Source organism: Halichoerus grypus, chromosome 2 (assembly GCF_964656455.1).
Source record: "Halichoerus grypus chromosome 2, mHalGry1.hap1.1, whole genome shotgun sequence".
NCBI classification, from domain to species: Eukaryota; Metazoa; Chordata; class Mammalia; order Carnivora; family Phocidae; genus Halichoerus; species Halichoerus grypus.
In genome coordinates, this window is record NC_135713.1 from 49,411,602 (window position 1) to 49,439,149 (window position 27,548).

A 27,548-nucleotide genomic window follows, 5' to 3' on the forward strand; every position below is an offset into this window, starting at 1 on the left:
TGCTAATGGTGAACCGATTTTGTGAAACCGGGTGGGTTGTCCTGTAGGCTCTGTCATACCTCCATCTTACTGATGACAGCTCTGTGGTGACATTTAACAGATTCCCTTGTCCCTTGTGTTTACTGTAATTTGGTAGTTGGATGTTGAATTTTGATTAAGCTCACAATCGTTTTTTGGCAAGGTTGCTTCACTGTGGTGCTTTGTTCTTCTATCAGGAGGTACACGGTGTCTGATTGTCTCTGCAACGTGAGCAGCCACTGATCCCTGCTAAGATCCATCAATTCATATTGCAAAAGGATGATGGACTGATTCTGGGTTTCATCTTTTATTTTTTTTTAAATACTGCTATGCAGAGAAACTTTCCTTCATCCACTATTTGGTTATGCCAAGGCAGAGTTCTTACAGAAAAATATAATTAAAGCTTATTTCTTTCCCTTTATTTTCCAGTGTTCCAAATAATACGTTGATTCCACAGTAATCTCTAAGGGTGATTAATAAGTGTTTTTAAATATCATGAATTGAAATATATCAGATGTGATTTGCAGGTTAGGTGCTCAAATTACTCCACCTTTGGTGGATGGGAGCCTCTGCAAGTCGGCTCCTGGGTCCTTTTAACACAATCCCTAGTAATCTTTGATAGCTTCCTTGCTTCCTAGTATGACGAATTTTCCAGGCTCATTTTGTACATTTTCTGCCCAGACATGAAATCAGTCATTTCTCTGAGGAGCCCTGGTTTCTTTTAGTGAGAAATGGAGTTTAGAGATAACAATCTAGACCAAGCGTGGCTCACTGCTTCTGGATTGCTGTTTCTAGGTCTTTTCTGTGGAGAGAATTGGGAAAGATGTATCATCCTGATACCTATCATGCAGATCCTCACAGGGTTTGTACTCACCACCATCTGTCTTACACCTCTGTTTTCTTTCTCTTAGGTCGAAAAAGCCTGGTTTTCCGTGATACTCACAATATTATTCATTTGATTTATCCCACACTTACATGCACAACCATCTTGGAATAACATTACCAACACTACCATCACCAGTGCAATTACTAACAAACAGTTGTTTTTACCAGTTCCTTTGTTCTTAGGATCAGTCTTAGTCGGGATGTGCAGCCAGGTAATTGTGCTTTAAAGACACTTTGAGTAGTTCTTCCCTATATGGTTATGCCAACAACTGGTGACACATTTAAATCTCTTTGCTTCATTTTCCATTGGAATTTTTAGGGAGTGCTTTTTAAAACAAGATATATTAAAAATAAGTCCCCGCCACCTTCACCCAATCCCATCCCTGTTCCCGTAAGAAACCACTTAAAAATTTTTACACTTGTCTATTGCATAGGTATTGATATGGATATACATATGTGATATGGATATACACATTGCATAGATATTGGTATGGATATATGGATATACAGAAGCCTAAAGCTTCTGGACATGACAAACTCCCTTTTGAGAAAAGCTCCATTTTCCTTGCTAGAACAAATGGCTAATGGACTCTTGAACTGAGCAGAAGGGCCCTTGGACTGGGCCAGAAGCAGCGAGTGTTTTACACACAGTTGTTTGTAAAGTCAACAGCACAAGTGGCTTCCTGACCATAAAGCTACAGACTTCCTGAAGACAGAATAGTTAACTAATGGATACCAGGAGCGGTTTCGTTGGTTAACACCATGAGAAGAGCCCAGCTGTATGTAACTGGCCTGTCAGTACCAGTGGATGATTTGTTTCCCTTTGATCCAAGTCATGTGATTGCCCCCTTTCTTCCTTCTCATATAAACTCCTTGTTTCTCCCTGCAGGTAGGAGACACTTTCCTGGTTATTGCTGGAATCTGTGCTCTCTGAATTGCAACCTTTTTTTAAAAATTTAAATTCAATTTTATTAACATATACTGTATTATTAGTTTCAGAGGTAGAATTCAGTGATTTATCAGTTGCCTAAAATACCCAGTGCTCATTACATCAAGTGCCCTCTTTAATGTCCATCACCCAGTTACCCCATCCGCCCACCCACCTCCCCTCCATCAACCCTCAGTTTGTTTCCAAGAGTTAAGAGTCTCTTATGGTTTGACTCTCTCTGTTTTCATCTTATTTTATTTTTCCTTCCCTTCCCTTATGTTCATCTTAAATTCCACATATGAGCAAAATCATATGGTATTTGTCTTTCTCTGACTAACTTATTTCTCTTAGCATAATACCCTCTAGTTGCATCCACGTCATTGCAAATGGCAAGAAGATGGCTGGGAAATATTCCGTTGTGTATATATACCACATCTTTTTTTTTTTTTTAAAGATTTATTTATTTATTTATTTGAGAGAGAGAGAATGAGAGAGCAAGCACATGAGAGGGGGGAGGGTCAGAGGGAGAAGCAGACTCCCTGCCGAGCAGGGAGCCCGATGCGGGACTCGATCCTGGGACTCCAGGATCATGACCTGAGCTGAAGGCAGTCGCTTAACCAACTGAGCCACCCAGGCGCCCATACCACATCTTTTTTATCCATTCATCTGCCAGTGGACATCTCGGCTCTTTCCATAGTTTGGCAATTGTGGACATGGTTGCTATAAACATTGGGCTGCAGGTGCCCCTTCAAATGGCAACCTTTTGATCCCAAATAAACATTCGATGCCTCTCATTTTTGGCTCTTTATTTTCAGTTTGACATATAAATAATGTTTCCTGTGTCTAAATTGTATCCACACCTCCCCTTTCTTAGATAAATTATAGTATAATGTACACATTATGAGCCATTTTGCCTTTTTTTTAACTTAATAATATATCCTGAATCACACACACACACACACACACACACACACACAACCAAACCTGGGTGCAAATCCCACATCTGTCATTGCGTGACCTTGGGCATGTAGCTTATGCTCTCTTGAGCCTTAGTTTCCTCCTCTGTAAAAATCAGAGCAGCAATGCCCACCTTCCTGGGTTGCTGTGAAAGTCACATGTGCAGGCACGAGCCCAGGGGGTGGCTCATGTACTGGAGCTCTACTGGTTTTATAATACATTTTATGCACCTCCCACTCGATGAGACCCTTGTCATTCCCCATCAGTGTCCCCAGCAAAGCTGAAGAGTGGTGGGTGGGCAATTTGAGAGTCACTGAGTAAGGACTTGAAAGAATTAGAATGTTAGTACGGGCAAGAGCACTAAGGGGCCTTAGCAAGCATCCTGCTCTTTTTACAGGGAGAGAAATAGACACCAAAAGAGCCTAAGTGATCTGCCCAAGGCCACAAGCCAAGATGGGAAAAGTCTGCTGGTGATGCCCAGTTCCATTCTTTTTCAAGGTAACTTTTCTCTAAAGCAGAGTTCATCTTCTGTAGTTGGTAGAAGTTTCTCTGTACATTCCTGCCTTCTCTCTGTAAAAGGAGAAACAGGGTGAGGGACGGGTCAGGGGAACTATGCCTTGAAAAAGAGTTTCTTCCCTTCCTGGGTATGTAAACATAGTAGCAATGACTGGGGCTGATCTCTATCGCTGAGCAAGGGCTCATGAATATATCCAGTTGGGAATTGTGGGATGATAAATGAGTTCAAGGAGCAGTCGCTTGTCCTCAGGGGGCTTTAAGACAATTAAAACAACTTCAAATTCATTGAAATACCAAACATGACTGTAAAGTGTGTGTTGGTGCTTAAAATAATAACGCACTGTAACAGCATTATCTTATTTTCATCACAACCACCTTTGGAGATGGTTACTATTATGACTTCTGTTTTGCATAGAAAGAAACTTAGGTTTCCCCAAGTTATACAGCTAATGAGCGGAAAAATGGGGTCTGAATTCGGGTCTGCGACTGCAGCTCTCATGCTCTTAATCAGATGCCAGCTTCGAGTCGGATTCTTAAACATGAATGTGCCATTAGTCAGTTGAGGATCTTGTTAAAAATACGGATTCAGAGGCAGGTCTGAGATGGGGCCGGCGAGTCTGCATTTCTAACCAGTTTCCAGGGGGTGCTGAAGCCGCCGGTCCACAGACCGGAGCCAGGCTTCCTAGCTCCACTCATGAGCTGTGTGACCGTGGGAAAAGTACTTAATTTCTTTCAGCGCCGGGTTCTTTATCTATAAGGAGGGAGAAAGTAATGCCTGCGTCATAGGATTATTGGTTGTATTAAACCAAATAATGTACGTAAAGCTGCTTGCCACAGCACCTTCCAGGTCTGCAGTTATAAAAGATACTCTGATAGCTACTACCATAACAAAATTGCCACCGATTCAGACTCTTAGGAGGTGGGATGCTAGGAATGTGCATTTTTACCTAACCTGTAGGTGACTGGTAAGCACACAAAAGTTCATAACCTTGCACTCTGTCTCTGTCAAGGACAGGAAAGTCCCCAAGCTAGCCTGAGTTTTCCACATCCCACAGGCATCCGGCTTAAATATGTTTGATTCAGGAAGCCATGTGGTGATGTCTCCTAGAAAAGTCTTGCTCCCCAAACAGCACAAGTAATGAGAGTTTTGTGAGGCAGCTTTCATTACTTCCTAAGCAAATGTATATCGGAGGAACTTTGTTTCTCTGCAAGGTGTCAGAAAGGGACTCGCGTCATCAAACCATGAGTATGACAGGAACTTTGCTATCAGAGCACGCCTGCCAGGAGATAAATAGGAAGGGGTGCCTGGGATGGAATGCTGAGTCATAGGCTCAGAGCCCTTGAGCATGACTGAGGTTCCTGTGGGAAAGAAAACCATTTGGACAGCAAACCATTTCCCTTTCTATGTGGTGCCTCTGGCTGTAACCTGACCTGGATTTAGAATCTGAAGTTTTCATTTATTGAGTTCGGGGAATGCAATTCAACAAATATTTACTGAGCATCCGTCATGCCAGGCACCATGCTAAGTGTAGAGACACAAGAATAGCAAGACATTTAACATTCCTGGGAGGGGTGGCAGCAGGTGATAAGTAAGTATATAAACTAATGCCATTTTAGATTCCGATGAAGGCTAGGAAGGAATAAGGAGAGAAATATAGTAGAAAGGGGCAGAGTGAGACTGTATTTAAAGAGGGTCAAGAAAAGTCTCTTTGAGGAGCTAATAATTAAAGTAAGTCTCAACATGAGCATGAATTGGCCCTTCAAAGAGGAGAGGAAGAGCATTCCAGAGAGAAGGAGCAGCACATATCAAATTCTGAAGAGGTAAAGAGCTTGGCTTGTTGGAATAACTGGAAGAAATCCAATATGGCTGGGACATTGTGTGTGTGTGTGTGTGTGTGTGTGTGTGGTGGGGAGGTGGCCCCAAATGAGGCTGAAGAGACGACCAGAAGCAATGGATAATAGTTCTTGAGGGCTTATGGTGTGCCAGGCACTGTTCTAAGTGCTTTGCCTGTAATATCCCTTTACTGCTCACAACAAAACTCTTATCATAGCCATTTTACAGATGATGAAACTGAGGTACAGAGTGATTTACCAGGGTCAAAGTCAAGTAGGACCCAATCTACTAACAACTTGCCGTGTCTGTACCCTGCAAAACGTGGATCAGAGCACTTCCTTTGGGGACCCTTGCCCTCATGCCCTGCTTTCTCTAGACCCCTCTCCTCACCTTTTGGTACTCTTACCATCTCACCCCCATTCCCCCATTCCCACCCCCACTGGTTACACAGAATACTAGAAAGAAGAAGTTGAAAAGCTGAAAACTGTGGAGGTGAGGAGTCTTCTACCTGTGGAACTACCATGCACAGCCAGCTAAGTGTTGCTAATAATTTTTGTCTTCACATATAATGATATTTAATAAACATTCATTAAGTGCAGTGTGGTAAAGTGGTTAGGGTAAGGAATCAAGATGGAACAGATCTGATGTCTGCTCCACCAATCATCATATCTCCTGGAGCCTAAGAAGCCATCAGGTGTAAGATACATCATTAAGGTGATAAAAATGGGCCAGGGGAGGATCCTATGCAAAAAGTGTACATCAGTTGTGAGATCATCTCTATTCCAGAGATGTTCAAATGTGAGAGGATAAACATGGTGTTTTAGAATCTAGGAAATAGGGTGTGACGGTGGGGTGATTTCTCCAAACCTTAGGTGTCTAATCTGTAAAGTGGGTGCAATGACAACTACTTTGCAGGGTTATCGTGAGCAGTTCTAAATTTGTGCACTCAGACAGAGTATGCGCTTAAGGTACTAGGAAGGAAAAAACAAAATGTGAAAAGTTCAGCTTTGATGAATGAATTCCAAATTTTGCAATGATACATCTAGAAGGAAGCTATTTTAATTTTGAAATGCATGCAGGCTTCTTTATTTGATTTACCACACGTAGTTGTTTTTATGTTGAATATGGTCGAGGGCGGTCCACTGTAATCTTTTCTGTGTTCGAGTCTTCTGGAAGTCTTATCTGAGCCCTGCTGGGAGGAGTGAGTGAGACAATGCATGGTGACTGATGAGAGGCGCCGCGCCCAGCACATAGCAAGGGCTTTGCAAATGTTGTTTTCATCATGATTTCTGCATATTGGACCTTGGGTTTTCCACTGGGGAAACATGAAGAGCCGTGACTAGCGTGACTCTATAATTGTCACCCAAACTGGAACAATTTTGAGAGTGCAAGAAAGTGCTATTATTAAACAGTAAGGATGGGCATAAAGTGGGACTGTCCCTGGCAAACTGAGACCTGGGGTTTCTGTAACCACAAAGCCCAGACCCTATTGTCTGGGAATTGCCCCGCTAATGGAGAGCTCTTAGCAAACCCCATTCTCTCCACGTTTCAAGGAATTTGAAGCCTCTCCAAGGCATGGACAATAGTCTACCTTTTTAAGATTTCTTTTTTACTGAAGTCAAAGTCTCACATAACACAAGATTTTGGTTTGGGCATGCGATATCATAGTAATAGAATTTTTCTTTGCAAATGCCTCAGCAAGATGTGGGTCTACTGATTCTGTGGGATGTAACAGTGAAATCCCTCTCCTATCTAGGGAAAAGGCTCATTCTAAATTACAATGTTACAAGGAGAAGAAAGCCAATTAATTTCAGACTCCACTAACCTGGGATTTGTATTAAGTTGGGTGGAGGCTGGGACTGATATTCCCCTTTGCTTTAGCTATTGGTAAATGAATTTGTAAAAATGCTTTCTCCCCCATGTGCATGAAGGGGAGCTGGATGCAGGGTTTAGAGAGAGTTAAATGGGTTAGCCTGGTGATGGGTATTAAAGAGGACACGTATTGAATGGAGCACTGGGTGTTATGCACAAACAATGAATCACGGAACACTACATCAAAAACTAAGGATGTAATGTATGGTGATTAACATAACACAATAAAATAAAATTTAAAAAAATACATGATAATAAGAGCTGATAGATTCTGAGTATTTGCTATGTCTCAGGCACTGGGCTAAGGCTTTCATGGATGTTAATTTATCTAATTCTCCTCTAAACCCTACGAAGTTGGTATACAAGCGGTAGAAATCAAGGCCTAGAGAGGTTTGCATAATTTTCCAGTTGGTGAGAAATGAAGCGAAGAAGCAATCCACTATCTCTTCAGAAAACTGACATATTTTGTTTCAGGTAACTGACATGAGAGGTGATCCAGAAGAAATAAAACAATGTAGCTTAAACCTTATGGTCACTGAGAAGCCCACAGGACCTTTTATGCACAGCTTATATTCTAATTATAAGTTTTCATTTTTGTCTTCCCTCTACACTTTGAGCAACTTGTAGTTATATCTAGATCTGTCGTATTTGGTGTCTAGCACGTTGCCTGATGCTCATAACTTTGTTTATTAATTGATTTAACAAAGATTTATTGTAGGCCCTCTATATGCCAGGCACTCTGCTCAGTGCAGAGATAAACAATGAAGACCCAGCTGTCTCTTGTCCACATTGAGCTCATTATCCACACACACACACCCCCGCCCCCCGGCCCAAAGCATCATTGTTCAAGAGTCGTTGCAAGGACAGACTGAGACACCAAGCTGGAGGAGACTTAAATGTCCTCGAATTTGCCCCTGGGTTCAAGCGGTACAGAACCTTTAGTTTGAAGATAAGAAGGAAAGATGGGCTGACAGGGCAGGTAAAATCAACATCATTTTTCTCAAATCCCAGAGTGTATACAAATCATCCGAGGCCCTTGTGAAAATCGCTGATTCCAGGCATTGCTTCCAGAAGGTATGATTTAGTGGATCTGAGGTACTCCCAGATAGGTGATCCATTTACTGAACAAATACTTCATAAGATCCTATTATGTGCCAGCCACTGTTTTGGACCCTGGGGTTCAGCAGTTAATAAGCTAGATGTGTCTTTGCCCTGAAGAAGCTTATATCTGTTCCAGTGGAGAAGATAAAGATGAATAAATTAAGATCATTTCAAACTGGGGAGAGTGTTATGAAGTAGGTGATGGATCGAAGAATGGCTTGCAGGGAGGGGGTAAGGGACTACTTTATGCTTGAGGGCTGGGGAGGCCTCTGTGAAGAACTGACATTTGAGTTGACTCTTGAACCATGAGAATTACCCCGCCATGCGAAGAGCTAGGGAAGAGGAGTTTCTAATGGACTGCCATGTTCAAGAGACAGAAAGGAGACCTGTGTTGGACTAACGTGAGCTACGTGATGGCATCAGAGAAGTCGGCAGGGACCAGATCATATCAAGTCTTGTAGGACACGATGATGACTTTGGATTTTATCCTAAGAAAAATGTGAAGCCTTAGAGAGCACTGAAGTGGTGGAAAGCCATAATCCTACACTTTGAGAGACACTGATGGTGTGGCTTGGCCTCAGCCAAGAAATAGTTCCTCAGGAATTTCATCTTACTACCTTTCTGCCCTGTCCCCATCGTGTGCTCTCCTCAGAGCAGTGGGTGGTGGTGGCTCTCTTTCTCTGTCCCTGTTATTACCTGAGGACTAAGTGAACATGTTTGGGTGAGAACCCGTGACCAACAGTTGACAAAGTCACCTCATAAAATGCTTGTAGCTGACTAAATAAGGGGCATACGCCCTTCAGAGCCCCAGTGTCCTGAGGAGAGAAAGAACAGCTGTTTCCTCTGCTCTCATTAAGGACTTAAGCCTTCTTCATATTGAAGAGCTTCCATAAACAAAACCAGAGATTACTGGATGTTCCCACAAAAATTGTTTGTGTAACTGAAAGGCGTCTGTATAAAGGGGAGCTCTTGGTGTTGGCAAATGGCATGACACATGTTCTATCCCGAGGCCTGGGGGGCCGGAGGGCCAGGACAGATTCCCAAGCTGCATGGGATTGTCTTTCCTGGATTAATTTCATTCTTAAAGTTGAGTCCTGAACTCGAGGAAGTGATCAGAATAATGCCTGTTTCCCAGCCTCTGCCTTAGACTTCTGATCCAGTGCTGAGTTTATCTGTCATGGCGGTGTCTTCTCTCTAGGCAGCTCTGGGTCTCATTTGAGTTAGGAATGCATACTTAGTTTATTTCCCGCAGGTGGCAGCACGCTATTCTTCTTGGGTTGTTCTTATCTTGAGGAGTATCTTTGTCTTCTATCCCGCAAATGCAAGATTATTGAAAACTTCTGGAATCTTCCAGATAATTCAGGTGACACTAGATGTTTCCTCCTAAACAGTTTTCTGTAAACATGGTATTATATATCCTTTAGGCCCAGGCCAGTCCTTCACCCTCCTCTCTGAGAGCTGCCCTCCTCTTTGACCACCATATTTATAGGATGGGATCCTTCCCTGGCCAAGGCTGATTGAATGAGGTATGGACACTTGACTCAATGTGGGCCAAACAGATTCTCTGTCCTGAAAGACTAAAATGGATATTCAGAGATGCTAGCCATTCCCAGCTGGTTGCTAGAATCAAAGAAATATGAACTTTAGATCTTTGCTGTCCAGTAGCCACTAAACACTGGTCATATGAAATATGGACAATCCAAACTGAGATGTTCTGTAAGTGTAAACTACACATTAGATTTTAAAGAGTTAGCATGAAGAAAAAAATTCAAAATATCTCATTAAAATTTTTTATATTGATAACAAGTGAAATTATATCTTGAATATATTGGTTAAAGGTATATTTTTCAACTAATTGTTCCTTTTAAAAATGTGTCTCCTAACATTTTTTAAATTATATTTGTGACTTGCATTGTATTTCTATTGGAAAATGCTACTCTTAATAGGGAAGAGGAGTGGGGGGGTAGATAGGGAGGTAGAAAGAGTTAGAGAGAATTAGACAGAGAAAGTAACAGGGAAAATCCTCGTGGGTTCCTCATACCAGTGCAGTTCTTGGTTTTAGTCCATGGATAAGCCTGCCAGCATTTCTGGTCATTGGGTTCTAAGAGACACTTCTATATTCTTATAATAAGTTTTCCTTTTTTGATTTAAGTGTATTTGAGCTTACTTACAATGAAAAGAGTTACTTTTGAGACATCACAGTCCATAGTTTGCTGAAATACATGAATAAATTTAAGAGTATAGATATCATGATATAGCATAAGATTGCAAATGCCTGGCACATTTACTCCCACTTTCTTGTCCTATCATGTCAGGCGCTGCTAATCCATCACAGCCTAGGCATGACCTTGGAATCCTTTTCAATGCTAGATCTCTGGGCAGCCACCACTAATAAATTAGAAATGACACATGAGGAAAATCCTATTTGTTATTCTTTTTTTATTTTATTTTTTAAAAGATTTTATTTATTTATTTGAGAGAGAGAGAGAGGATGAGAGAGAGAGCACGAGGGGGGGAGGGTCAGAGGGAGAAGCAGACTCCCTGCTGAGCAGGGAGCCCGATGTGGGACTAGATCCTGGGACTCCAGGATCATGACCTGAGCCGAAGGCAGTCGCTTAACCAACTGAGCCACCCAGGCGCCCTCCTATTTGTTATTCTTGAGAAAATCATTGAGGTAGAAGTCCAAGGAGATACATAACTTGCTGAAACATAAACTTGGTTTTTTCGTCATTTCCTTTTTCTGAACCTCAGTTGCCTTCCGTGGAATGTCTGTAATGATAGTACCTACGCACAGGGTTCCCGTGAGGAAGGGGTATAGGAGGAGACATGAAAGCCCCTGGAGGCATAACATAGATGTGAGCTGCTGTTCTGACCAAGACCCCCAGCATTCAGGGCCGGCCAATCCGGGCCTCTCTTCCTTTGCCCTCAGCCTTAAGACAACTTCGTAGCAGAGAGCACCGCCATAAGAACCTGGGTTTTGGAAGCAATTCTCAATAACCATTGTAAGGGAAATGGAGTTGCTTTTAGAAGCCTGAAGGACCCATCAATTTCATGTCTTACTTTATTTTATTTTATTTTTATTTTATTTTCTGCATAGAAGAAGTTGGCACTAAGAGGCACTACTGACAAGGGAGATTTTGGGAAATGACTCATCTGGAATTTGCTGGAGGAGCCTGAAATTGGTGGAACTTCAGGCTTTGGGTAAGAAAGGAGGGGTGTGCGTGTGTGTGTGTGTGTGTGTGTGTGTGTGTGATTTATGCCCATAAGTGCTGTTCTGTCCCTGAAGCATCTAGAAAGCTGTTCTCAGGGAGCAAGAGCACAGTATGATTGGGTCTGGGTCTAATGCAAGTGACATTTCTTCTTGGGCTATTAAAGTGTTTGTCGAAGGGACAGGACATGGATTCAGGCAAATGGAATCTTCCTGGAATTACAGCAAGAACGCAGGACAGTTTTTATTTCAAATGATCTTTCCCACTTGCCTAATAAGTGTAATCAGACTTGTAAAATCATATAGCCTAATTTGGGGTTCTAAAAATATGGTCACTATACCCCTAATGCACCACTTTACTTCTTCCAGCCCAAAGAAGATTGTCGTCATGGCTGCTCCTGAAGTACTCACATGATCAAGGGAATTGTAACTATCAAACCGTGTCCACCTTCCCATGTCCTGGCTTCAAGGGCCCCTCACCTTAAGAGAAGTCAGGAAACAACACAGTGAATAATTTTGATAAAAGCCAACAGTCATGTTGCACTTACAATTTGCCTCTCTGTCCTAAGCACTTTATATATACATTCCTTTAATGTAATCCTCACAGCGACCAAAAGAGTTAGGGACTGTTATTATTCCTGTTTTATAGACGAGGAAACTGGAGGCAAAGAGAGGCTCGGTGATAGGCCCGAGATCCCATAGCTAGTAAGTGGAAGGAGTCACAGCCTTAATGGCTCTGTGGAGACCTAGGCCACGAGGCAGGGAGAAGTGAATTCCAGAGCTATTATGAAGGAAGGATCAGTTATACTCATCTCCAGAAATAGCAGTGCAGAATGTCAGAGCGGAAAAGGAAGTCAGTGACCACACAGTCCTCCCAGCTTATTTTAGAAATGAGGAAACTGAGGTCCACAAAGGTTAAGTGATTCGTTCAAGATCATGAAGAGACTTAGTGGCAGAGCCAGAACTCAAGCTTCCTGACTCCCGTTCTGTTGTCCATCTGTGATTTCCTCACTGCTGTGTGGGCCTGAGGGTAAGTCCTGCCCAACTGCTGCCCAGGGCCTTTCTGTTTAGGTCTCTTCGGATGCTTCCTGCTCCTCTGTCTTGGCTGGTCTTTCCTGCAAAGTGGGAATTGAGGTCCCAGACTGGGAGTCCAAATGTCATTTTTGACTCCTCTCTTTTATCTCTCATTGTCATCAATTCACATTCCCATCAGATTGTTTTTCTCACAACACTGCTAGACAATTCATCCCAGCCCTGGTCCAGAGCCTTGACAGTCCTCCATTGCCTCCAGGATGTGGTGACGCAGAGGACCACAGCCCTGGGCCACAGTGATCAGTCCAGGGTGGTGCCTGTGACCTCAGCTGAGCCAATGACACTCAGTCCTGGAACTTAGCAAAAGGTTATTCTCTTTCCTAAGGAGTTGCTAAGCTAATAGGATATAAGCTTTGTGGGCAACTGGGGAACCTGTCTGAGAACAAGGCCACAGTGTGGCAAGCAGAACCGACAGAGGGAAGTAGGAGATTCTCAGTGGCATGGAACAATCCATGGGTTTCTCAATTACATCAGCTAATGCTTTCATTTTTCACTGAAGCCAGTTTAAATTGGATTTCCAGGAACTTAGAACCAAACAATTCTGCTAATGCTCCTCATCTCAAAACAAGGGAATAGATTTGTACTTTCTCAACTTTGTTCCCAAACTATCCATTAATTCAGTAAGTGTTGATGATCTACAGTAAGTATAGGTAATAAAACCAATACAGACAAGAAGGACACCTTCCCTGCCTTCAAGGGCCCAATAGTCCACCAGGGGAGCCAAGACTCATATATAATTGTCTATTATATAAAGCAGAAGATAAGAAGTGGCCTGAGGGAGGTGTAAAGGAGGAAGAGTCCACACTTAATTGGACAGCAGGTAAGACATTCCTTATAGTATATAGGATCTGAGATAGAATTTGAAGATGGGGGAGAAATGAGAAGAATTCCAGACAAATAGACCGACATATGCTAAAATATAAAAATGGAAATTTTCTGGACAGGAAAAGGAAATGAATGGATAGCCCAGGTTATTCAGAACATGTTTTTCAAAGAAATTCAATTCAGTTCATTGTGCCAAATAAGATACAATGTGGTCATATTACTGTTATATAAACGTTGTCCCACTTGGGATGGATTAGGGCCATATCTGGGGAATAGTTGTATGCTCAACACATGAAACAGTTTTTGAATGAATGACTGAATGTTTACCCCCTTCCCCCACTACATAGAAGCTCCATGAAGGCAGGGAGCAGTTCATCTCAGTCTTCATCCCCCACACCACCCATTCAGCCCCCTCGTCCAGCCTTAGCACAGTGTCTGATATAGAGTGGATACCCAATAAATATTTGTTGAATAAATTAATGAATATTATGGAAGGTTTTCAATATCAGACCAAGGGCTTTGTATCTAACTCAGCAAACAATAGAGAGGCCCCAAAGATGTTCAGGAAAACCCAACAGTCAGGAAAACCTACTGTGTGCTGTTCACACTGCAGATGTGTGACACAGTCAGAGTGGCACTTTAGAAAAAGATATTGTGTGGAGAGGAAAGAAGAGACTTTGGAGTAGAGAGCCCCCATCACTACTAACTCACCCTAGACGTTGTTTGAACCTGATCCTGAAGAGAGCATCATGAGAATAGAAAGCAGAGGGCAGCTATGGAGGTAAAATGGCAGGATTTGGTACCAGTCACAGAAAAGAAATCAGGAAGAGCATCTGAGGGATAACGTAGCAAATTATATCTTCCAAAGATGGCCACCACATGATCTTCTTCCCCACCGCAGAAGAAAATAAAATCTAATTCCCCTACTCTCAAATCTGAGTGGGCTCATCATTTGCTTGCAACCAAGAGAATATGGTGGAAGTGGCACATGTGACTTCTCATGGCAAGTCATAAAAAGTGATTCAAATTCTGTCTTGCTGCCTGGAATAACTTGATCCTTGATATCTTTAGTCACTATGTAAATAGCCTGACTACCCAGAGGCTGCTATGCTTTAAGGAAGCCCAAACTTGCCCCCATGGAAAGAGCACAAAGAGAGACCCTAACTAAGACTACACTCAGAGAGAAGAAGGAAATGCTTGAACAGATCCAGCAGGGGCAGCCCCTCATTGTTCCAGCACTGTCAAGAGACCCCAGAGAAGAGCCATCCAGCTGAGCCCTTCCTGAATTCCTGACCCACAGAAACCATGAGAAATAATCAATGCATTTGGTTCCAGTCATGCTGAGTTTAGGTATACAAATGGATCCTGCAGGCATGATATCCAGCTGTCTGCTGGGAATATGGGTCTGGCAATTGTAAGTGAGGGACGGACTAGGAAAATAGATTAAAGGGTCATTTGAAGAGATACGGAGCTATGGGAATAGATGGAGTTGTCAAGGGAGAGAATGTGGCCAGAATAGAGGAGGGCCAAGGGCTATATTTGGTTGGATGAGTAAGAGGAGTTAGTGTAGAATAAAGGGATGTTATTAGATACTTGCATGATTAGCAGTCGCTTCATATGCTTACTGACTGGCTCCCCTGATTAGACTATGAGATCCATAAGAGCAAGGGTCAAATCCGCTTTTGCTGCACTGATAAGTGCATCAGTCAGGCTAGCTACAGCTACTACCTCATGATCTCAGGGGCTTTCAGCAATGGACACTTTTTTTCCCTCCTATAACATGCATGTTGCACTGTAGGTCAGTAGTGGCTCTGTCCCAGACAGCCGTCTGCTCCATATGTCTTCTCATTCCAGGATTTGGTGGAGAGAACCAACTCTTGTCTGGGACATGCTGTTTTCAGGGAGGAAAGGAGAAGCCAGAGGTCTGCTGGAACTGGTGATGCCTCTAGAAGATTCTGCCTGGACATGGTGTATATCATGTCTGCTCTTTTTCCACTGGCCAGAGCTTGACCCATGGCCAAGCCCAAGTCCAGAAAGCACAGCAAGTTACTTGGTGCTAGGTGAACGTGTAACCTTCTTACAGAGACGTGGGTAGGAGTGAGTGATTGCAAACGGTAACTTACCCCTCCCACCAAAATAATCCTTGTGCTTAGTATAACCCCTGGCACTTAGGAGGTGCTAAAAAATTTTTGTTGAATGAATGAATGAACATGGTCAGAGAGGTAGGAGAAGATCGAAAGATGGGCAGTATTTAGAAATTCAAGGAAAATTTGACCTCCAATTCCAAAAGGAATCTGGGAGCAGAAAACAGTAGACTTTATGAGTCCAGTGAAGTCATATAAATAGACTGCATAGTATTTTCTACCTTTTTTCTGTGGGAAATCTCACAGACAAACCTGTCTCGTGTATGGATCCTGTGAGATAATTCATTTGTCCAAGGTTCCAGGACTCTTCTATTCTGCATCCTCTCTGAACCCCACCCCTCTTTGCTTGCTTTTCCATTTAGATTTCTTGGAAATGGGAGCTGTAGGTGTGAGATTAGAAAGCAAATGCTCATTGCCCAGCACCCAGCAAATCAAAGAACTGTGTCATTCCTTCCTTCCTAGGAAGGAAGCCGTTCTCCTCATCTTCCTCCAGGAACAAGGTCAGGTCATGCTCCCCAAGGGCACAGAGAGGGCACTGCAAAACTGGAGGTGTTTCAGACGGGGGAGGGGGGCCGAAGGCAGTGGGGGTCATCTCTGTAAACAACAAAATGAATGACAGTGTGGCTGTATTTTAATTTAGAAATACCCATGCAAGCCATGCTTGTTAGCTTTTTTTCTTTTACTTTTAATTCAAACTAATGAAAAATTGAAAGGAAATGAGATGTTCCATGAGATTTAGCCAAACACTGAATAGGTCTTGTAGAATCTGACTGCAAAATTAGTTATGGAGAGCTTCTGGCAAAAACCACTGCTGAGATTAAAACACTGCACGCCTGTTCCTAAAAGGTGGCGGTGAGTACGGCAAGGCCTCCAGTGGGCCTGGGCAGGGGCCACTGTTCTTGGCCCGTTCCTCATTACCAAGAACATGAAATTTTTAAAAATGTTTAACTGTAGTGTGTGAGCTGTACTCAGTTGAGGTTTCTTGGCCAAAACACCACAGATTAAACGGTGAAGACAGAAAGTTTTTAAATTCGCTTCTGAGATTATTTGAGTGTGTATGTGGTATGAATGATACATATGCGTATGCATGGGTGTTGGGATATATGGAAATCCACACAGATGTAACAATTTGTGAAGTAGAAACCATGAGAAGAGCCACCACTGACTCGTTGTAATAACTTTCTTGCATGGAGCTGAGTATCTCACATGAATTTGTTTATCTTCAAAAGCTGAAACTAGGGGCACCTGGGTGGCTCAGTCGGTTAAGTGTCTGCCTTGGGCTCAGGTCATGATCTCAGGGTCCTGGATTGAGCCCCTCATCGGGCTCTCCACTCAGTGGGGAGTCTGCTTCTCCCTCTCCCTCTCCTTCTGTGCTTTCTCTCTCTCAAATAAATAAATAAAATCTTAAAAAAATTTTTTTAAAAAAAGCTAAAACTATTTTGGGTAATGAACTCTCATCCCCTGAGCATCTAGACTTAACCGTGGTCCCTTCATGCAAGCAGAAGGGAGACATTTGAGCCTACTACGTATTCTCTTCTTTCTTTCTAGCTGATGGGTTAGTTAGCTTAGTAGAATTCCATGTTAATGCAGCAAGAACCTGTGTGTTAAATCCAGTTAGTTTTGTTTTGTCATTTAGATTTCATACATCATTCTGGCTTGCCAGCCATCTTGAAAATTGAGTAAAACAATGAATGCAGATGATTCCTTGCGCTAGCAAGCCTTCAAGTCTTAGTGCACCATGCTCTGGCCACACTAAGCTTCTCTAAGCAATTTTCAGGCTCGGGGTCTTTGCAGGTCTGTTCCCGTGGCCTGATATGTTTTTTCTGCCTTCCTTTCCTGGCTAACTTCTCAGGTTTCAATTTAAATATGCCTTCTACAGAAAAGACATCCCTGACTATCTATATCCTACTCTCCCACCCATCTATACCAAGCTCCCCCTCCATAGTGTTTTCTGATAGCACCCTGCTCTTTCATCATTTGTGATGCTCTCTGTGCTTGTTTGGTTGTTGACTGTTGTCTGCTCCCACATCCAAGGGCAGGGACACTTTCTGTTTGGTTTCCACTGCTTCCCCAGCACCTAGCAGAGTGCCAGGCGTATGGATGCTCAGAGTTGCTGAAGGAATAAAAGTTCTGCTAACAGAAGGTTAGTAATATCTAGGAATGTTTCACCATAGAGATGCAAAAACCTTAGAGGTCAGGTGACCCTAACCCTTGGAGACATCAGATCACGTTAACTGATAGCATTTGGGTTATTTTGATTCTCTTCTACAAGTGTGCCATGGCTTATTTATTCTTCTGGCAATTGGCATTTGGTGTATTTCCAATTTCTTGCTGTAAGAGACAATGCAGCTGTAATATTCTCATATATGTTTCTTGGTGTGCATTTGCAACAATCTCCCCAGAGCCTGTGCTTAGAAATGGAACTGGTAGGTAATAGGATATGCAAATCTTTATCTTTCCAAGTTAACACCACCTCTTTTCCACTCATCATGCCCAGTAGCTGCATCTGAGCGTTCCTGTTGCTCCACCTTCTTGGCAAGGTTTGATTTGAACAGATTTCTTAACATTTGCTAATCTTGTGGGTGCAAAATGGCAGTTTTAATTTTCATGAGTCCAATCTGTTTGGGCCAGAGGTTGCAAACCGGTTGTGTGTGGCTGAATGGGACCTGTGGTCTGGATGCTGTCCATGGATGGGTTTTGTTTGACCAAAGGGTATTTTTCGAACCAAAAAATTGAATTTGAAAATCGGAAGATTTCACTTAAGAATCTGGACTTCTGTTTTTTTTCTTGGGGAAACTAAAACGGGAAGACATCACGCCATGGGGCCCATGGTCACACATGACAACAACTGGCAGCCGTTGAGAAGCAGCTGTCTCTGCTTGTCATGCAGGCGACAATGCTTTGCACTTGTCCACAGTCTTACAACCAACCTGTATCTTGTGGTTACCTTAGCTTTCTGGCCCTTGTGGGCTTTTAGATTGTCTGCCCTGTTTTGAGACTTTATAAAATAGAAAAAGGCCTTGGAAGTGGGGTGGTGCTAGATGGGCAGCACCCAGGAATATTCCTGTTTCACTGGGAATAGCCCAACACACCAGCACCGGACACATGGCTCCAGACAAAGTCCAGAACGGTTGTGGAGCTCAGGGCCCCTTCTTCCCTAAAACCTCTTCCCATTCATCTCCCTCTGCTGTGTGCTGTTCCTGTCTCTTAGCCCTTCCTCAGATGCAATCTTCCTGACTCTGAACTTCCTAAGCCCCTTGGACTGTACTCCTCTGGAGACACCTATTTATTTTCACGATGTATTATGGTTATTCGTGTACTTGCCCCCTTTCCCGTCTTTCACTGAAAGCACCTTGAGGTTTGGGACCATGTATTTACATGTCTGTCTTTTTAATGTTGGTTTATTTGTTTATTTTTGGTCCTTCATGATACTTTAAAGTCGTGGCTCGCACAGGGAAGTTTGTTCCATTCATTTCAATACACCTTTATAAGTGCTCATAGGCCAGGCATTGTGCCGGGCACTAGGACCTGGAGATGCCATCACTGCCTTCGGGGATCCGATGGAATCCTGGGGGAAAGGACCACATTTGTTCCTTCTTTCCTTCCTTCCCTCCTTCCTTCTTTCCTTCCTTCCTTCCTTTCTTCTTTCCTTCCTTCCTTCCAAATACAACAACAAAATATGTTGAATGTTTCCTATGGGCCAGACAGTGCACTACATGCTGGGAAGAAAAGCAGACAAGATCCTTGTCTCATGGAACTTACAGATCAGTGAGGGCACAGACGCTCAGTGACCTAGGACTCAAGAAGCTAGTCCCCCCGGGGAGTCGGGCATGGGAGACAAGCTCAGACCTGAGCTGATTTGAATGATGAGTAGAAGCTAACCAGAGTTTCTGGTGATGACAACCTCCCCACAAGAAAATGTCCATCTCAAAGCACCTTCTCCACCTATCCCTAGAAGAGGAGAAGAGGAAGCACAAGAAGGAGCACCTGCTGCAGAGCCCCAACTCCTACTTCATGGACATGAAGTGCCCACCATCTTTAGCCATGCACAAGCGGTAGTTTTGTAGGTTGGCTGCCCCGCTGTTCTCTGCCAGCCCACAGGGGGAAACGCAAGGCTTATAGAAGGATGCTCCTTCAGACAGAAGCAGCACTAAAAGCATCCTGAATCAAGATGAGTGGGAAACTATCCCAATAAACACATTTTGGATTAAAAAAAAGAAGAAGCAGCAGCAGCTAACCAGATGAAGCGGGGAGGTGGAAAGGAATATTTGCTCCTTGCCCATGCAGAAGAGCTAGCGTGTAGGAGTTAGCTATGATTAGAGGGAGCAGAGTCAACGTGGCCGGAGCCGAGAGTGTTGGGCACAGGACAGTGGGACATGAAGCTAGAGATGTAGGTAAGTGTCAGACCCCAAAAAGAAATGAGGGCAATCAAGCACTTAGGTGTTAACATAAAGGTGCATGCAATTGAGACACTCAGTTGTTGATCGAATTAATGCACAGCTAAGTGAGTATATAGATGACTATTCTAGAAAGTTACCATCTGGTAGAGAAGACAGGGGATCGGGTAGACAGGTTGTTGCTGTTTAATCAGGAGGAGGCAGAATGGATGTCTAACATTTCAGAGACAATTTCTGCACTAGCTACCTTGGGAAGAATCCTGTGAGCCTGGAGATTTATTAAAGATGGATGGCTCTTTGCCCTCACACCTGACTGGAAAAGGAATGGCCTTCCCCAGGCTTCCATAGTCCCTGAAAAGAGGGGGATTGTTGCCTGTGGAGGATTAGCTGAAATAGGTCCATAATGAGCCAGCCCTAAGTCATTGACAGCACTTGGCATTTAACTGTAAGGAGCAGGTCTTATTTCTTAAGCTCTTGCCTTGCTAGTAGTACCTCAAGGTTTCTCGGGCGAACAATCCTCATAAGTAGATTTTTTTCCTCCTTCTGCTGCGTTGAGGCTGCCTGAAAGCTTCCTGCGCCTGAGTTGAGCTTCTAGGTCATGCTGGTGGCGGAGCTTTCTCAGGCACACAATTGAAATCTAAAGCATCCTTCGGGAAAGCTCCCCTTTGACCCAATGCTACTCTTAAGACTGGAGGAACTTTCTTCTCATGGGGTTTATTATAATTGATTCCTGAAAATTATAGCAAAGTGTAAGACCCTGCTGGTCTGTGGCTGGGTTGAGTGTTTGTTTGTTCTGTTGTTGTTAATTTATCAAGTATTAAGAAAAGGAGCCTCCTGTCACCCTGTGCTTGGTGCCATCCACCTCTGCCCTTCTGCTCACTCTGGACTTTTGCCCGGAATGCCCTCTCTCCTTTCAAGGGCCAAGTCTTCCATAAAGCCTTCCCCAGTAATGTCAGACCACAATGCTACCTCTCCTTCCTGACCTGCTCATCACTCTTACCAATTACTCTGTACATATTGTATTTGATTATATTATTTATTTGTGCACTTTTTTATATGTATGTGCCTTGGGTCTGCAACAAGTTTACAACTTGGGAGTAGGCGAATAAGTATTTACTGAATGTATTAATGACATATAAAACTCAAGGACGAGGACTGAGTTATATCCCTCTTTGCTTGCCCCTACTATACTGCGTCCATTGATGGGATCGTAAGAAATATTCGGTAAATATTTTTGAAGCAAACTGAATAACGGAAGTTAGACCGGAAGGTAATATATCACAGTGACTAAGAGCATAGAATACCGAATCAAGTAGCTCTAAGTTACCAGCTAAGGACTTAGATGAGTTCAGTAATTTCTTTGTGCCTCAATTTCTCCATTTGTAAAATGGGGACTGTAGCAGTGTCTACTTAAAAAGGTTATCACTGGAGATTGAAGAAGGTAATGCCTATACACAGGGCTAAATAAGGCAGCTAAAATGAGCCACAAAGTGGTCTGTGAATAATTTAACTGCACAGGAATGTTGAGGGCTCAACTAGAGCTTTGAGATTGAAAAGGGAAGCAAAGAAGTAGGCAAGTCTGTTGGAGCTTAGAATCAACCTCACAATAACAAGCCTCCAGGGAACATTCCAAGTGGAGTGACCCATAACAGATAGGGACACCAGAAAGTAAAACCAAGCAGGATGGAGCAGACTGGTCATTCCCAAATTCACACCCCTCATACCATGCCAATGTCGTTATTTCCTTTTAATTCTTTTTCTATCCTCAGAGAGAAAAGTTTGATGGCATTTTAATTTGATGGAAGCTTAGTTTGGTGGTCCTCGTTCAGTCGCTCTTGAACCCTTGCTGATCTCCTTTTCTGTGGAGGAGAGCCTTCACCTCCGGCTGCAATCCTTTCACAGCCCATTATATATTTTAGCCAGAATTCAATATCATTGCCCTGCTACTTATTTTTGTGACTATCTTTTATTTAAGTTAAGTAATATTGGATTTTCCATTAATAGTAATATAAAGTTTCTTTTTACATCTTTAGGAAAATAAGAAGTCAATAATTAAAAATTAAGTAGATCTTCAGGAGGCCCACAGTTAAATAAAATATCATGAAGGAGTTCTAGACCAGTTCTGCTCTTCAGGAGTTATGCAACCTTGGAAATTCACCTCACCTGCCTGAGCCTCCCATTTTCTGATCTATAAAGTGAATGAGTTGGGCAAGAGATAATCGCTGTGGTTCTGTCTCGCTTGTATGTTCAAGCATTTGGTCGGGGGAGGTGTCAGAATGATGGTGGAGGGCTGACTTGGCTTGGAAGAATTTGCTTTGCAGGGAGGTGGGGAACGGTGAGGCTGAACAGATGCCCCGTGCCAGGGACACGCAGGGTGTATTTATTCCCTGGCTATGTTTATTCATGTGCACCAGCCCCAAGTTTGCCACCCTTATTTTAGGACTGAAAATGTTCGTTTCAGACACCCAAACTTGGAATTGGCAAGTAAAATGACACCAATATGTGGCCAATTGAACTCTTATCTCCTTTCTTTGTGACATTGGAAAAAATAATGTTTTCACCCCTCTTAAAGAAATGGCCCTAGGTGGGTCCTGTTCTCTATTTTCTGTTATGCTGATAGCTGTCACTTAGCCGGCTTTTAGCGTGTACCAGGCACTCTGCAAAGCACTTTAAGCATTTTATATTGCTAATCTTGCAACAATTTGAAGAGGGGAAACACTGCTATTATTCCTATTTTACAGTGAGGTGACTGGGGCTCGGAGAGCTTAAGTGGCTTGCCCAATGTCATATAGCTCATAAGAGACAGAAATGGGACTCAAATACAGGTCCATTGGGCTCCGAAGCTGGCTCTCTGAAACCATTATGTTGTACGTTGTTAACATTTTCTGTATCAGATATTTTTTTAAACTTAAAATGAAAATCTATGAGTTGAGGATCTAAAATGGAGGGTTTCTTTTTGTAAAAGAAACTTAAATGTATTCGAGAAATGTTAACAGAATGGAATACTAGCAGGTTGTTAAAATCACAAGAGTACGGACCACGTGAATGCAGGAAAATGTTCATGTGCAAGACTACTCGTGAAAAACCAGTGCAAGGGGGAACGAACAAACTGACCACAGCACTGCTAAAGCAATCTTAATATACATTGGCAAGGACTGCACAGAATTTGGAGGATGTGGATAGTTCAGAATTCAGTGTCTTCTAGGCTCTTTTTTTCCTGCACGGTTATTTAACTCTTAAATATGTAAGTGTATGTAGAGGAGTGAGGAAGGTTTTTTTAAGGGAGTATACCAGGAGTAATTTTTAAAGGAGCCTGGCAAAGGCTAGAGCCAGGGACTTGCACATTATGGGCCCACCTGAAGTAGCTAGTGAGCAGGTCATCACTGCTTGGGACCAGACTGAAGTAAAAATCTCTCCTGAACTCCCACTCCTCTTTTGTCCTGAGTCCACGTCATTGGATCAGAATTTGGAGAGAAGCTTCCTCTCACCAGAAGTTCATAAACACTTTGGGTGACTGACCTCGAGAAAAATGCACATGCGTACACGCACAGAACACTTGGCAAATGATTTCAGCGGACCTATGAGCCCCTGGGCCTCCGTGAAGCACCTGCTAAAAAGCTCTTCTGAAATCCCAACTTGGATGGTTGGAATAAAGCTGAGGTGACCCTGACAGCGTCTGGTTTCATGGCAGGAAAACAGAAATGTTTGTCCTGGTGGTCTCTTACATTGGCGTGGGGTCCTCCACAACTGTTTCGTGTTTGTGACCACCTTCCAGGCTGGACAGAGCAAATGATGCTGTGGTTTTAAGAGCGCAGATTTGGGAACTGGTTGCTAGGATAAAATGCCAATCTTGTTATTTATTACCTAGGTAAAACTGGGCATGCTACTTAATTTTTCTGAATTTTTTGTCCCTTCTGTAAAGTGGAGATGAGCTAATGGCAAGGAGGAGGAGGAGGACATCGATAGCTCACTGAGTAGTTGCCAAAATTTCCATAATATATGTCATGTAAGCACTTAGCACAGTGCCCAACACAGAGAAAACCCTCAGGAAACAACTTCCTCAAGACGAAACACTAGTAATGAGCATGGTGGAGCCTCCGTCCCAGATTATTCTTCAAGCTCATTTTTCCTTATACCGTATTATAAATTATAATGCATTTACACATTTTCTATCTACTGTAGGTAACTATGTAGCTATTTATCAACTATATATTTTTTCCTTTCACATAAATTAGGTACTTTTTCAGAGAAATCAGTGAAATGGGTCAAAAAGTATTCCTGTCAATAAATTTTATTTCACACAACATTAAAGGTTTGTTCTTAAGACATGATTGTCTTAAGTTTGTCAAATTTAAATCAAAAGCTTCACCGGCTAAAACTCGCTAGTAATTTATGTGAAATTGCCAGTGGTTAATCAAGCTCTATCTCTGCAGCTACCTGCCCTGTTCTCTCCAAGGGCCTCCTTCCCTGATGCTGTCCTCCAGGGCCAGGAGGGAGGCTCCCCCACCCCCATCTTTCAGTTCTCAGTTCAAAAATGACTTCCTCTATCTTCCTTCATCCCTGCCCTGACCCCTTGTCCACCCACATCCCCATCCAATTAGCAGTTCCTCTGCTGGAAGTTCTTCTTTATTGTACTTATTTCCATCTCTAATTAAATTGAGTGATGATTTGACTCCTATCTGTTTTCTCCACCAGACTGTAACAAATCGGAAGGCAGCGTCTCTAGATTGGGCACTCACTCTTCGGGCTTCGCTTTTGGTTGAATAAACAAATAAACATGTTGTTTGGGCACGGACCCTGCGCCCTGCCCTAGGACAGCAGATGCTCTATCTGCCATTCTAACAGAGAACATTCAGGCAGGTAGCATGTTATTCATCTTACCCCCCAGGAAAGCAGAGGGTCAGAGGGTATAAATAACTTGCTTCAGACTACAGGGTGGGTAAATGGCTGGGGCCCCACTTCCTCCCGTGATTTCTGACGCTCAGGCAGTGAAAGGCAGGAGTCCGCAAACCTCTGGAGGACTGGAAGCTCGATTCTTAGAGTTCTCCAACACCCCAGAGAATGGCAGTCTGCAGTGAGTCAATTAGAAGAGCATCATCAAAAATCAAGTCCCCCTGACTAATGAGGTGCCCCAAATTGAGATGTCACTTATCATCTCTTTCCTCCTGCACAATCTGGATCAAAATCCCAAGGTAAAGGAATCATTTTCATTTTTTCTAAGGGAAATCTAAACACTTGAACATTAAAAAACAACTTGTCATCAGAGAGAGAGAGAGAGTTAAAATAGTTTTCGGTATTAACTTCTTAATGATTTTTGAAATATGCAGATCTTGTTGGAGCAGATGTGCCACAAATGGATGGTATCCAATGTCCTGTTAAAATATGCGATGCCTCAGAGACTATAAAAATAAAATTCTAAACACAATTTCATTCTGGCAAAGGCTGGGTAACCATTCTGGATTGGACCAAAATATCTAATTGGCTCGGGCACAGAAGATCAATGGCGTTCTCCAGTTGGTGAACTTCTTCTGTGGAGATTAAATGGAATCATGAGATTGTAATTAGTCGTAATTATAGCAATAGTTTCCTCTGTTTTTTCTCTTTGCTGAGGCACTCGCCTGTGATGGCTTTGGAATAACTTGTTCCTGAGCCTGGGAAGAGCTCCGAAAAGGAAGTTTTCCATTCAATTCTCTGATACCCTACTTATGCTTTAGGACAAAAATGAGTTGCCTTTAGAGGTATCCATTTCAAAGGTTTTTTATTTCTTCTTCCTCAAAGTGGAGCACCAGGTTGGGGAAGCACCAAGGCCAACTACAAGGTGCAAACCAGCTTCGTCACTGAGGGACACCTTTCCTAAGATGGGAACACCAGTAATGACAAATGAAGCCAGATGGAGGTTCATTCCCTTGGGAAGGACAGGAATAAGAAGCTGCTGCTTACACCCCAGGCTCTTTGCACAACCTCTTTTTTGTTCTTTTCCATCTGTGGAGTGTGGAGGTAAATTACTCCCAGGATGTCTAGAGCACATCCCCTGTGGAAGGCTGGTTTTACTCTTTCATCTCCCATCTGATTGCTGAGTTCCATACTTTTCCCCCACTCAATAAGAGAATTCTTTGGTGAAAATACCCATCACTTCATTCCTTTTGTGAGCCCATTCTTTAAAGAAATGTAGAGTAATATGAGTCCTACCAGGCCCGTGTACGGAAAATTCTAGAAACCCCTTACCCTGGGCAAAAGTACACTCTTTGCCTGCTTCTACGCCCTATTGAGGTCTGGAAACACAGCAGACAGGGTCAGAGTGCATTTATAGCTTGTCTTGGAGCCCTCTAGAAGGAAGATCTGCCTTGTGAGATTGTTATTCCTCAGAAGTAATAAGAATAATGAGCTACAATTATATAGTGATTATTGTGTGCCAGCCAGTCAATCAACAGATCTTTCTGGCATGCACACTAAGTTACCAGCACCGTTTGAGCTACTGGGAGTAAAGCAAGGAAAACGTTGCAGATCCAGTCCTTACCCTGGTGCTTACATTGCAGTGGGAAGCTGCATGTTTGAAGCCCCATATCTGAAGTTCTTCGTTGTGGAAAAGGAATTCGACTTGCTCAGTGATTCTGGGAATCAGAGTTAGGGAAGAGGGAGCAGAAATTTCAGGGACGTGGCCAGGGTTAGGCCAGTGGTTCTCAAATGCTGGTCCCGGACCAGCAGCAACAGCAGCTGGGGACCTGTCTTAGGCACAGATTTTCAGAAATTCTGGGGCTGGAGCCCACAAGCTGTGTTTTGCAAACCCACCACTAATTCTGATGTTCGCTCAACTCTCAGAACCGTTGGATTGGACATCAGGAGGAAGGCTCTTCCCCATGCAGTTTTCCAGCAGCACACTGAGCTGCCACTACCACAGAGTTCCCCACCCTGGGAGTCTGCAAAGAAGATGACTTGAAGAAGAAATGAAGGGTGTGGACTTCAGCATTTCCCAAGCTTTTTTAAAGACGAAATAATTTTCCAGTTATGAGGTACTGACGGGACACCAATGGGAGCTTGTAAAATATAATGCATTAAATAGATTGCACAAAATGCTCCTGAAGGAAATAATTGCCATATAAATAAATGAAATAATTTGCCAATAAATTGTCACAAGTTGTTTTTAATACTTGGCAATGTACAAACATATTAGGCCGCTAAGATAATTTGATTAACGTATTAGTGTGAATGTTGCTAATACAGACATGCCCCCCTCCCAAATCCCTGGTACTGTATCAAGGATGGGAAAATCAGATGCATCGGTGTTCCTTCCAATCCTGGAGAATGTACGCTAGAAAAAAGCGGAAGGTAGCCAAAATTATATTGAAATCTCTCATCCTTTTCCATGGCTTTTCCAACTCCCCATCACTTTCCTCTTCTCTTCTTGTCCCGGCAAGTCTCTCTCTTTGTCTCCAAACCCCTTAGGACCCAGGGTCTTCAACTCTCTTCTCCCACCCCAACCTTGCCAATCTTTCCCTATGTCCTTGCTCCCGGGAGGCCTTTCTAACTTATCAATCCTGATCAGCCCTGTGCTTGTCCCTCCAAGTGCGGTGCATCTGTCTGCTCACAGATCTGTGCTAATGGATAGCAGTTGTTGATGAGTTATTGGTTCATCTCTTGGGAGATCGGCTTGCTGTTTAACTGGAGCTTTCTAGAGCCAATGCCTGCTACGGTGAGAGTTTTAGAAGGTCAGCCCCCAGAATAATTGCCTGCCTCAGAATTATCCAAGGTTTTGTTAAAAGCAAATTCTCTC

General features: G+C 43.0%; 1 long non-coding RNA gene and 1 pseudogene across 1 annotated transcript in view; both read left to right on the forward strand.

Annotated features, from left to right (window-relative positions):
* The first annotated feature begins 3,182 nt into the window (after nucleotides 1-3,182).
* Nucleotides 3,183-27,548, forward strand: part of LOC144380955 (uncharacterized) — an 81,978-nt gene continuing 57,612 nt past the window's right edge. The window contains exon 1 of the long non-coding RNA XR_013445314.1: nucleotides 3,183-3,286. This is a non-coding gene — a long non-coding RNA (uncharacterized LOC144380955). The remainder of the gene's footprint in view (nucleotides 3,287-27,548) is intronic.
* On the forward strand, nucleotides 19,299-19,534 carry LOC118542979 (small ribosomal subunit protein eS27-like pseudogene; annotated as a pseudogene).